The 14,051-nt window shown below is 37.4% G+C and overlaps 1 protein-coding gene across 1 annotated transcript in view; it reads left to right on the forward strand.

Moving 5' to 3' along the window:
• Window positions 1–14,051, forward strand: part of LOC129771606 (exostosin-1) — a 527,767-nt gene that overhangs the window by 473,143 nt on the left and 40,573 nt on the right. The gene's annotated exons all lie outside the window — the stretch shown is intronic.

Raw genomic sequence — 14,051 nt, forward strand, 5'->3', positions numbered from 1 at the left:
TTGATATTAGACCACTAGAGATAAAAGTCCTTTCATCTGCCGCAGACATCAACCGACCGACACACACACACACAAACACACGAATGAGTCTTTGAAGTTTTCCACGTCTCATTAGACTGATTGGTCCAACAATGTGTTGTCATCCAACTCTATCAGCGCTCCGGTCGCAACCCCCTTCGAACGACACCCAGATCAGAGATTGAGGCAAAGGCCGACGGGGTTGGGAATGGATGCTAATCAACTGGTGGAGTGCCATTTTGTGGGCCTGTTAACGCTCAACGCCGCCCGACACCATTTTAGAGACTTTTGAACTCTCGAGAGTCCTTCTTCTTTACCACCATCTTCTTTGTGGGCACTCGGAATTATTATAATGAATTCAGTTTTCGTTGTTGAGTTGGTTTCATTCCGTACAGCAAGTAGATGTAATGATTTAATTAGAAGGATTGCGATTGGGATTGGATTTGCTTTGATTTGACGATGATAACAAACCCACTGTCGTCATGTTGGACATAATAGATTGATTTTGAATCATACCGCGCAGAACATTATGCGGATGACAAAACAGGCGATTTGATGATCAAAGGCGATTGATATCAAATCTAAGGAAGCGGAATCTGGTGGATAGAATTAATGTTAGAATATTTTCTGATTTTTAATTTCGCGATGATTTATTCCTGTTCTTACAACGCGCAACTTACAACCTTGATGAAAACGGCTTTTTCTGTATTGATTTCAATTTTTAGTCTAAAAAGTAATAATAATAACACGAGTATAATGTAATCCACCAAAAAAACTTTTGCATTTCAACATAGTTTACTCAGTTTGATTCCTAATACTCTTGTACTTAGAGGTAATATACATGTGCCAAGAATTGTGATTGAATTTTATTATATTTCAAATTTGGTTTTCCAAATTTTCAAATTTCATTTTCCTTTGAAAAAATATATTTTTCATCAATTTTTGGATTCCTCATCGATATCTTTAAGCAGAGAGGGATGGGGAATCTACAGACATGGAGATTTCAGACTTTCTTTCGTTTGCTCAAACAGGAAGAAGTAAGCCCCTAGAACGTACTCCTACATCGGAGGATGTTTCTTCCGGGGACGAAACAACTCACCCTAACAAGGCCATTTAGATCATGAAAGATCTAATCCGAAATTTCTGAGGGTAGATCGAATAAACTGCGATTTCGCGTGTCTAATTGGAAGCGTTCAAATAAGATTGTTGTTGATAAGCTTTTTACATTGGAATATCGCTTCTACATCCCCTTCCATGACGTGAACAATGAGGGGGAGATAACTGAAGCGGTTCTGTGGTGCGGAGCAATAAAAAGCAAAGAAATGCGACAACCTTAACATCCTGGATTGTCGCCAACTAGGTATATGAATTTAGCTGACTGGAAATCAACTCTTTTTTAAAAAAAATGTTTGTTTCTGAGGAGAACCTTTGGTGTTGTCATTGGAGTAGAAGTTTATGGATAATAATTTTGGTGCTTGATAGATCTTCAATTTTGCGCTGGTGTTGGCGTAGCTGGATTCGATCTACGTTCGATTTTGTTCTCAGTTTTGACTAACCTTTGGCCGTGAACGCGATACTGACATGCTTGGCGTTGACATCATAAGTGGCATCGACTACAATCTTTCCAAATATTGTTGAAATATTGAAGAATACAATTTTGATTATAGGATACATTGAAGAGAGAATGGGTCTATGATATGAAAATAGATAAACATATCTTCGGCTTTTTGTCATGATGTTTCTGGCAAACTCAAGACCAAGAATAGATATCAGAATCATGGAATCAACAAATTTCATATTTTCTTGTACATAGAAAAATAAAATGATTTTTATACTCAACGAAAAATAGACATTTCAACAATTTCAAAATTTCTCGAACATCCGTATATTTTTCGTTGAGTACAAAAATCAGCTTCTTTATTCAATAGTTTGTTTCGGAAAGAATATGACGTTCTTCATTGTAATAGATGCGTAGATATATCTTCAATCGACTGATGCAAACATCTCTACGATTTGTCGAGCAATGGTCGAGTTACAAGTGTTCCGAAAAACTAGCGTGAATACATAGTTCATTATGTTGCTTCTTATTAAAATGTTTATACAGTCCAGATGTAATGTAAAGAAACAAAATGCTTGCACTAAGCGGCGCAAACCATTCGCAAAGCAGCGATGCAATAATGTTTACAAATTAATTCTAAATCGCAGCATTGCTCGCTGTTTAGAGCGACATTGGAACACGGAACTTATTGAATATCTAAGAAGCAGAAATCAGAAATCAGAAATCAGAAATCAGAAATCAGAAATCAGAAATCAGAAATCAGAAATCAGAAATCAGAAATCAGAAATCAGAAATCAGAAATCAGAAATCAGAAATCAGAAATCAGAAATCAGAAATCAGAAATCAGAAATCAGAAATCAGAAATCAGAAATCAGAAATCAGAAATCAGAAATCAGAAATCAGAAATCAGAAATCAGAAATCAGAAATCAGAAATCAGAAATCAGAAATCAGAAATCAGAAATCAGAAATCAGAAATCAGAAATCAGAAATCAGAAATCAGAAATCAGAAATCAGAAATCAGAAATCAGAAATCAGAAATCAGAAATCAGAAATCAGAAATCAGAAATCAGAAATCAGAAATCAGAAATCAGAAATCAGAAATCAGAAATCAGAAATCAGAAATCAGAAATCAGAAATCAGAAATCAGAAATCAGAAATCAGAAATCAGAAATCAGAAATCAGAAATCAGAAATCAGAAATCAGAAATCAGAAATCAGAAATCAGAAATCAGAAATCAGAAATCAGAAATCAGAAATCAGAAATCAGAAATCAGAAATCAGAAATCAGAAGAAATCAGAAATCAGAAATCAGAAATCAGAAATCAGAAATCAGAAATCAGAAATCAGAAATCAGAAATCAGAAATCAGAAATCAGAAATCAGAAATCAGAAATCAGAAATCAGAAATCAGAAATCAGAAATCAGAAATCAGAAATCAGAAATCAGAAATCAGAAATCAGAAATCAGAAATCAGAAATCAGAAATCAGAAATCAGAAATCAGAAATCAGAAATCAGAAATCAGAAATCAGAAATCAGAAATCAGAAATCAGAAATCAGAAATCAGAAATCAGAAATCAGAAATCAGAAATCAGAAATCAGAAATCAGAAATCAGAAATCAGAAATCAGAAATCAGAAATCAGAAATCAGAAATCAGAAATCAGAAATCAGAAATCAGAAATCAGAAATCAGAAATCAGAAATCAGAAATCAGAAATCAGAAATCAGAAATCAGAAATCAGAAATCAGAAATCAGAAATCAGAAATCAGAAATCAGAAATCAGAAATCAGAAATCAGAAATCAGAAATCAGAAATCAGAAATCAGAAATCAGAAATCAGAAATCAGAAATCAGAAATCAGAAATCAGAAATCAGAAATCAGAAATCAGAAATCAGAAATCAGAAATCAGAAATCAGAAATCAGAAATCAGAAATCAGAAATCAGAAATCAGAAATCAGAAATCAGAAATCAGAAATCAGAAATCAGAAATCAGAAATCAGAAATCAGAAATCAGAAATCAGAAATCAGAAATCAGAAATCAGAAATCAGAAATCAGAAATCAGAAATCAGAAATCAGAAATCAGAAATCAGAAATCAGAAATCAGAAATCAGAAATCAGAAATCAGAAATCAGAAATCAGAAATCAGAAATCAGAAATCAGAAATCAGAAATCAGAAATCAGAAATCAGAAATCAGAAATCAGAAATCAGAAATCAGAAATCAGAAATCAGAAATCAGAAATCAGAAATCAGAAATCAGAAATCAGAAATCAGAAATCAGAAATCAGAAATCAGAAATCAGAAATCAGAAATCAGAAATCAGAAATCAGAAATCAGAAATCAGAAATCAGAAATCAGAAATCAGAAATCAGAAATCAGAAATCAGAAATCAGAAATCAGAAATCAGAAATCAGAAATCAGAAATCAGAAATCAGAAATCAGAAATCAGAAATCAGAAATCAGAAATCAAAAATCAGAAATCAGAAATCAGAAATCAGAAATCAGAAATCAGAAATCAGAAATCGGAAATCAGAAATCAGAAATCAGAAATCAGAAATCAGAAATCAGAAATGGGAAAATGCGAAAATGCGACAATGTAAAAATGCAGAACCGCGAATATGGGAAAATGCGATACGCGGAATTCAAATCCGGAATCTAAAGTAAAAGGTATTCGGAAAGTTAAACCCAAATCTGAATTACGGAAATTTAACATTTTGAATCAGACGCGTATTTTAAAGATTAGAATTCGGAATCTGAAGTCTGTGGAATCTGGAATCTGTAGAATTTGTAGAATCTGGAATCTTTGAAATCAGGGGAATCTAGAATCATGTGAATTTGGAATCTGGATTCTGTGGCATGTGTAATCTGGAACCTGTTAAATCTTAAATCTGGAATTTGGAATCTGGAATCAGAGGAATCTGAAAACTGTGGAATCTGGAATCTGGAATCTGTTATATCTAGAGTCAGTGGAATTAAGAATCATGATGTGCAGCCGTGGCCGAGAGGTTAGCATCTCACATTATCATGCCGAGTGTTCGGGTTCGATTCTCGTTCTGATTGGGGGATTTTTCTCAGATAAATTTCCTTCGACTTGCACTGTGGTCACGCGTATTCAAGAGCTTGCCCCTCGGAATACATTCTAGGCGTGCTGTTTGGCTCAAGAAATCTCAAATAAGTATTAATAAATGACGCTAGTTAATGCGTGCGTTGAGACAGTAAAAAACCACAGGGAACGTTAACGCCATTCAAAAAGAAGGAATCAAAAATCAACGGACTCTGGAATTTGTAGAATCTATGGAATTCGGAATCTGTTGAATTTAGAATCAGTGGAATCCATGGACTCTATGAAATCTGTGCAATCTCTGGAATCTGGTATCTAGAACACAGAATCTGTGGAATTTGGAATCTGGAATCTGTAGAATCAGTGGAGTTTGGAATCTGGAATTTGTATTTGAATCTGGAATCTGTAAAATCTGTGGAATTTGTGGAAACTGGAATATGAAATATGGAGCTGAGACACGAACATTGGATGTGGATTTGTATCTGAAATCTAAAACCGAAACATTGATCCAGTATATTGGATCTGGAATCTAGAATCTTGAATCAACATTTGATGTTCAAAAATTGGATTTGTTGAGCACACCTAGAATTGTAAAGTGTAATTAAGGGTTGGAAAATCTAGAAAACTGAAACTTTGGAAAATGTCTTATATTTAGGATCTCTAACCTGCAATATGAATTCATGAACTCTTAATCTAGACCCGGAACGCGAAACCTATATACCACCATTCCATGCCCAGCCGATATAGTGGTTCTCCGATTTTCGTAAAAAGTGGTAGATTTGTTAGAACCGTATATTTTTATTTTTTATTAGGATGCCCATTTCCATTTTAGGTTGATCCGAAGTTTTTCCCATTTTTTTATTTCCAAAAATGATTTTTTTCTAAAATTCATAACTTTTGAATTACCGGACTGATTCAGATGATTGACATATCAAATTGAAGCCAATGAGTCAATCTGTCAATGAGTTGAAAAATAAACTGCGCATTCAAAAAATTTGATTTTATCTTAGTAATTATTTTTTATTTAAATCGTTTATTTTTACAGGCTCAGTTACATAGGTTTAAAGGAGCCGAACTCCTTACTGTATTGTTACTAGTATATATACATTTTTCCTTAATTCTAATGTTAATAATATAGGAAACCGATTACTCGCGGTCAACTCGAGTTTAGAAGGGTGACATTTTTCTTCAGGAAAAGGAGAAGATATGAGGATATGTTGACAATGATCACACTCACACTCTCAATCACACTCATCACACTCAATTCTTAAACCTATCTTATATCTAATATGTATTTACATTTCATCTTATTCTTAAGAAGGGATCCGATCTCTCACAAAGGAAAAGGAAAAGGAAAAACTAAGGGTATAAGGACAATCACACACGAAGATCGATAGCTTTAAGGAATACATATATTTGGGACATGTAATCAAGGTCTAACCGAGCCAACACGTCTCTCACCGGCACCATGGGCTGCCTTCCTCGGGCCCGAAGGGTGACTACTAAATTCGATCTGGCGACAAGATACAGCTCGCACGACCAAACAACGTGCTCGATGTCGTGGTAACCTTGGCCACAAACACAAAGATTGTTGTCGGCAAGATTAATACGAAAGAGTAGCGCATCTAACGAACAGTGATTGGACATGAGTCGGGAGAAGGTGCGAATAAAGTCCCGACTCAAGTCCAGACTAGAGCCTAGTAATTATTGATTGCATTTGTTTTTTATAGTTTACATCGTCTCGAGACCATGGACGCTCTATATTTTTTCTTGAAAGCTAAGTTTTTTACATAAGTTAGCCGATTCTTTTTTGAAAAAATATAACACTTGCGAATGAATTGGTTCTAGTCGCATAAATCTAGTCTAGTCGCATAGAAACATTGAACGAAGGATGAAAACATGTTAACTTTAAAAAATCATAACTCAAACACGAGAAAAGACACCACCTCTCTCATAGATGCTATTTTTTCGTTTTTGAGATATGACTTTTCAAAGTTAATCGGTGGTCCGAAGAAAACATTTTTTTGGCAAGTTCAATATTTTTAATTGAAGCTCATTGGCTTCAATTTGATATGTCGACCATCTAAATCGGTTCAGTGGTTCAAAAGTTATGATTTAAAAAAAAGTAATTTTTGGGAAAAAATAGAAAAAAATTTATTTGAACGAAAATGTGTTTGGATTTTTTTTCATTAATCCGTTTATTTTTACGGGCTCACTTACATAGGTTTAATGACGCCAAACTCTTGACTATTTCCACTAGAATATATTAACATGTTCCCTTAATGTGTTTGGATTTGATGAAATGAATATTGCGAATATTTTAGTTTTAATACAGCGTCCAAGAGAACCCTCTAGGCTCACCAATTTGCAGATAAAAAATGAATTCCGATTGTTTGTTTGTTGATCCCTGCTTTCCACATACAATTTTTGTATCTAATCGTTATAATGTGATTTCTAAGTTCTTCACCAGATTTTTTTTTCGTTTAATTGATTGATTGATTCTTTACTATCATATAGGTTTAAAACTTCAAAGTTTATTCATTCCGAGGAAATTGAACTCAGCAGAGGTGTCGTATATATCACTGGCAGGGAACTCGCGACATCTGCTATATGCAGTTGATCTATATGTTTGTGAAACGGTCTAGTATAAAAATTTAATGCTGTTGTGTTTTTCTTTTTCGTTATTAGTTTGTTTGTCTTGTACCCTCATCTCACCGTCGCCCACCCTCGACAGCTAGTAGAACACCAGATGATATCCCTGGTCATTATGCACAATGCTACAGTGCGTGTGGAAACCCTCGGTACTCCTTATCCTAATCCCTAACCTGTCCTGTCCCACAGAAATTGTTGCCCTTTTAACCTCGAGTAAACCGCGAGTATTCGGTCGAATCCTACTAAACATAGCAATTAGTTGAAACTTTGTATAAACAAAACTTGAATTAGCGGCTCCGCAAAGCTTATGCGATTGAGCCTTACAAATAAATGAATTGGAAAAAAAATATCACTGGCATACGACCTAGTTACGACCTAGGTTTGGTTTGGTATTTCTGTTATTGGTTTGAAATCAGAGTTTGTTCGTGATTAAATTTATTCAGTATGAAATTATCGCTACAACCACAGCAAACGACACCGTGAAAAGTTGATATGCAGGTTGCTTTCCCTTACCTGCTAGCATCAGTTCGTTTGCTCGGAAAACACATTTTTTAAGGCGTAGCTGGGAATGTCTTAACGAGCGCAAACAAAGTTAGCTTCCTCTACCTCTGGAAGCGGCTTTGTTCAATTTCCTACGCGCCATCACAACAGACACGATGTCGTCAGATTCCCGCAGACAAAAAGCTGGTGATAATGATCTGCTTCCCCTTATCGGAGTTCGTCCTAAACGATAACACTGAAAAGGAACTTCAGTTTTCGGGGAGAACTGTGCGGAACGATCACAAGTGACGTCGTTGTTTTCTGGGAAAGAAATAGAAATGAAGGCAAAAACACACTCGTGTCTTCAGAACACGTCCAATTTTCCGCCAAGCCAAATCACCGTGCAGCTGAAGGGATTGGATTTTCGCGTGACGGAAATTACTTCCCGCCGGAATAACAACCCCTCAAGCCACAAGCTCTGTGGGTAACGAGATAAAATGTCTAAGATGAATAACACAGATAAGCACTGCCTGCGAAATCCTTCGTGCGTCGTTGGCAATCTGCGATAGAACAGTATTTGCCTGTGCCTTTTCTTCTCTCTAGTTAGAACGCAACTTAACTAATAATAAAGGTTCCCTCTCATCCCCCTTCATAGGTTTGAGTTGGTCGATTATCTAGGTGATTATTAATTAATACATAACCAGTTTTACGAAAAAAGGCGAACTGATTTAATCTACAGATATGTAATCACCTCTTTGTGATACCAGTGTTTCACTAAGCTTCATCTATTCAAACGTTTCATTGGACATGCTTGAAAAAAGTAAACAGTAGGCAAAAGCCTTAAGTGTTACGCCTTTTAAAATCTAACAAAAAAAAACAGTAAACAGTAAATCTTTCAGTTCAGCCAATTCGCAAGAAGAAACACTTGCTTCCCCGTCAAGCCATTCCACAGCATCTTTTGAGTTCACTGTAACTTGACTGCCAAATTTGTCAGACAACCTGTTCTAATCTTCAAACGTTAATCAAACATTTGATCCGTTGAATGAATTTCAGGTTGTAGCCTATCCGTTCATTCTGACGGTTGAATCAAACACATTACTTTATTTTGTGGACGTTCTAACCTCAACACTTGTGTTAGCAAGGATAAGAATGAACAACAATGAACAAGGATGAACAAAAATCTATGTGGCGGTATTATCGATTTTTATAATTGAATCTTACTCGAAAAAGTAAACTCATTTCTTAAACGGCACATGATACCGTATTTTTGCAATTTTTTGATGACATTATCTATGTGAGATTTAAAAAGTAGTGTGTCTATAGTAACACTAAGATACTCTATCTCTCTAACGCGATCATGTTTCTCACTATTTTTTTTTTTACAAAATACTCGGTGTTATAATATATTGTGGTCAGCAAAGAAATTAAAAAAAAAAACAACACACATTTGATCCTATAAAAAACTTTATTACACATAAACAACACTAAACAAAAACTACAAAACAAAACAATAATAGCACAACGGATTCCGCAGCTGAAGGACCTGTAAAAAAATAATAATTAGTTTGTTATAAAGAATGTGTCACATCACATTGCATCACGGAAAAAACGCTGTAGAAATTTAATTTTTAGGAATTATATCTTCAGCTTTCGCTTATAATCAGATAAGAGTGTATAGATCACGTTGGCTATGCTTCACTGTCAATTTTTCGTAAATTTGGAAAAATGTCGTCGAACGAAAAAGAGCGTCGTGAATTAATCCTGTGCACTCATTTCGAGAATCCAGAGTTGTCACATCGGGACATCGGTAAGATGCTGGGAATCGTCCAATCCACGGTCAGCAGAGTACAAAAACGATACTTCGAGAACCTAACCATCGACCGGAAGGTGAAGAACGGCAAAAATGGATGCTCCGTCAGTGAAAAAGATCACAAGCGCGTAGCTAAGCAGTTTAGACGTGATCCGAGAAGTTCGGTCCGGGATGTCGCCAATAAGCTGAATTTGTCAAGTTCATTCGTCCAGCGGACCAAGCAGCGGGAGGACCTGCGTACATACAAGGTTCAGAAGGCTCCTAACCGCGACGAAAGGCAAAACATGGTGGGGAAGACGCGAGCCCGGAAGCTGTACACCGAAATGCTGACGAAGCCGCATTGCCTGGTAATGGACGACGAAACCTACGTCAAAGCGGACTTTCGTCAGCTGCCGGGCCTGTTGTTCTTCTCCGCAGAGGACAAATTCAGCGTTCCGGAGGAGATTCGCAAGCAGAAACTATCCAAGTTTGCCAAAAAGTACATGGTGTGGCAAGCGATCTGCTCTTGCGGAAAACGGAGCGCCCCCTTCATGATGACCGGCACGGTAAACGGGCAGGTTTACCTTAAGGAGTGCCTACAGAAGCGCTTACTACCACTATTGAAGCAGCACGAGGGCCCGACCATCTTCTGGCCGGATCTCGCTTCGTGCCACTATTCAAAGGACGTGTTGGAGTGGTACGAAGCCAACGGGGTCACCTTCGTGCCAAAGGAAATGAACCCGCCCAACGCGCCGGAGCTTCGCCCAATAGAGAAATATTGGGCGATTATGAAGCAGGCCCTCCGGAAGAACCCAAAAGTTGTCAAATCGGAGGCGGACTTCAAGAGAAAATGGATTTCTGTTAAAAAAAACTACAACCTGACGTTGTACAGAACCTTATGGACGGGGTGAAGAGGAAGGTGCGAGCATACGGGCTTGGGCTCGAAGTATGAATAAAAAGAAAATGCCAAAAGTTGTTTAATAGTTTTTATTTTACTGTCTAAAATTTTCAAAAGGATCGGTCTACTGGGCGAATTTCTACAGCGTTTTTTCCGTGATGCAATTTGATGTGACACACCCTTTATTTGCTGGCGATACAGTTCTGTTCATAGCATCTAGAGAATTGGAATCCGCAGCATTGTACTTAAATAGAGATTTGCATTCTCTTAATATTTGGTTGAACTATAAGCAGTTGAAATTAAATGTTAGATTGTAGTTTGTAGTTTTTTTTTGAACAGAAATCCATTTTCTCTTGAAGTCCGCCTCCGATTTGACAACTTTTGGGTTCTTCCGGAGGGCCTGCTTCATAATCGCCCAATATTTCTCTATTGGGCGAAGCTCCGGCACGTTGGGCGGGTTCATTTCCTTTGGCACGAAGGTGACCCCGTTGGCTTCGTACCACTCCAACACGTCCTTTGAATAGTGGCACGAAGCGAGATCCGGCCAGAAGATGGTCGGGCCCTCGTGCTGCTTCAATAGTGGTAGTAAGCGCTTCTGTAGGCACTCCTTAAGGTAAACCTGCCCGTTTACCGTGCCGGTCATCACGAAGGGGGCGCTCCGCTTTCCGCAAGAGCAGATCGCTTGCCACACCATGTACTTTTTGGCAAACTTGGATAGTTTCTGCTTGCGAATCTCCTCCGGAACGCTGAATTTGTCCTCTGCGGAGAAGAATAACAGGCCCGGCAGCTGACGAAAGTCCGCTTTGACGTAGGTTTCGTCGTCCATTACTAGGCAATGCGGCTTCGTCAGCATTTCGGTGTACAGCTTCCGGGCTCGCGTCACCCCCACCATGTTTTGCCTTTCGTCGCGGTTAGGAGCCTTCTGAACCTTGTATGTACGCAGGTCCTCCCGCTGCTTGGTCCGCTGGACGAATGAATTTGACAAATTCAGCTTATTGGCGACATCCCGGACCGAACTTCTCGGATCACGTCTAAACTGCTTAGCTACGCGCTTGTGATCTTTTTCACTGACGGAGCATTCATTTTTGCCGTTCTTCACCTTCCGGTCGATGGTTAGGTTCTCGAAGTATCGTTTTTGTACTCTGCTGACCGTGGATTGGACGATTCCCAGCATCTTACCGATCTCCCGATGTGACAACTCTGGATTCTCGAAATGAGTGCACAGGATTAATTCACGACGCTCTTTTTTGTTCGACGACATTTTTCCAAATTTACGAAAAATTGACAGTGAAGCTTGGCCATGCTTCACGTGATCTATACACTCTTATCTGATTATAAGCGAAAGCTGAAGATATTATTCCTAAAAATTAAATTTCTACAGCGTTTTTTCTGTGATGCAATTTGATGTGACACTCCCTTTAATTTTATATCGCAAAAACATAAGACTCGTTTCATGTCATTTATATACATTATGAATAAGATAGGCCCTAACACGCTTCCTTGTGGAACACCAAACGCACTAGCTATTGGTTCAGAAACAAAATTAGCAAAAACAGTCCTCTGCATTCGATTACTCAAATAACTTTCGAACCATTTAAACGCAAAGTTCTCTATTTCAAAGCGCCGCAGAGTTTGTAACAAGGACCTGGAAATAGTTCCAAAGGCACGCTTCAGATCCAAGAATACTGCAATGACCGCTCCTTTGTTCTCGTTATATTCCTTCCATTTAGCTAACACCAAATTCAAAGCGGTTTCACAGGAATGTGATTCCCGATATCCCGATTGCTCTGGCGCTAGTAATGAGTTTTTATTCAAATAATTCACCAGCTGGCCTTTAACGAATAATTCTAGCAGTTTTCCTCTGGTGTGCAACCTATTGATAGGACGAAACTCTTCGGATTTAATCGTCCCAGCCATTTTTTGTATCGGAACCACTAACGATTCCTTCCAAGCTTTGGGTCCAGCAGGGAAGGTCCGATGGCATGAAAGCAATCTTTAACAACTTTTGCATTGACGTCATCAATACCAGCCGACTTTTCTAGTGCAAAACAAATTCTTTTAAGTTCCGCAAAAGTTGTTGGGTGAAAAAAAATCCAGTTTACATCCACTGGCCTCGGCTGTACTATTTCGTCAGGTTCATTTACCAAGTCAATACTTTCATTAATAAGTGAAACATTGTCATCGAAATATTACGTTGGGGAAAAAGTTATCCATTTTTTTCTCGTTGGCTGGCTATAGTGATCAATATCTCGCGTAATATCGATCATACAATTTCAAGTTTAGGCCCGTTGTAAAGGTGGCAATTCACGCTAAAAAAAAATCTTTTGTTGTTTTTTGTTTGTTCCATTCAGTTGTGAGTTACAGGGTGTAAACAATGGCGGTCAACAAAGAGAAAATTCGGTACATTTTACACTTTTTATTTTATAAATGCTAAAATGCAAGCCAGACCGCTGAAATGGTGATTGTTGTTTATGGTGCCGATACTGCAACAGTAAAATACTTGCAATTTAATTTATTTTAAAAGTTTAAAAAAAATTTTTTTTTCAAGTAATTTTTTTAAATTTAATTATCAGTGCAATAAACTAAATTATAATCTCTACTGTCAACAAATGGATCGTATGAACCTAGCGATTGGCCAGAAACGTTCAGAATTGGCCAACAGAAGAGGTGTTGTGTTCCATCAGGACAACGCGAGGCCACACAATTGCGAGAGCTTGATTGGGATGTTTTTATACATCCACCATATAGTTCGGATCCGGCACTAAACGATTATCACCTTTTTCTCGCTTTGGAAAATTTCCAGAGTGATAAGAAAATTGGATTAATAGAAGATTTTAGAAATCTATTGCTATGGATTTTCGCTAATAAGGACCAAGACCTCTATGATAGAAACATTATGAAGCTACCTTTAGAATGGCAACAAATTTTCCAACAAAACGGTGTATATTTGACCCAAATCGGACAATCCGAAGCATATTAAAATAGTTTTGAATTTCACCCAAAAAAAATGGATTACTTTTTCCCCAACCTAACATGAATTAAACATGTTGGCAATGAGGTTTTCTGATGTAATTACTGAATTTCCGAAAGTTATGGATCGCGGGCAACTGTTTTTAGCTTTCATTAAGCTTTTCAAAAATTTCCACAACTGTTTGCTATTATTTTTGTTCTGATGAATCTTTCTCTGGATATATTCTGCTCCGGATTTTTTCAACGATCTCGAATAATCCTTGCGAGTAACTGTATAATAAAGTCAATCGGTAGCACTATTAGTTCTACGAAACTTTTTGTAACATCTATCTATCTTATGAAATTCAAATCGCATTTGCTCGCAAACAACAAATGGCTTCCGTTTTTCTCGATATCAAAGGGGCATTTGATTCAGTTTCCATGGAAATTCTCTCAGAGAAGCTTCATAATTGTGGACTTTCACCAATTCTGAATAATTTCCTGTGCAATTTACTGTCAGAAAAGCACATGTTTTTCTCTCATGGCAGCTCGAAATCTTCTCGTTACAGTTTTATGGGCCTACCGCAAGGCTCCTGTCTAAGCCTTGTACAGTTTTTACGCCAATGATATGGATGATTTTCTAACTAGA

Source organism: Toxorhynchites rutilus, chromosome 2 (assembly GCF_029784135.1).
Source record: "Toxorhynchites rutilus septentrionalis strain SRP chromosome 2, ASM2978413v1, whole genome shotgun sequence".
Classification (NCBI taxonomy): domain Eukaryota; kingdom Metazoa; phylum Arthropoda; class Insecta; order Diptera; family Culicidae; genus Toxorhynchites; species Toxorhynchites rutilus.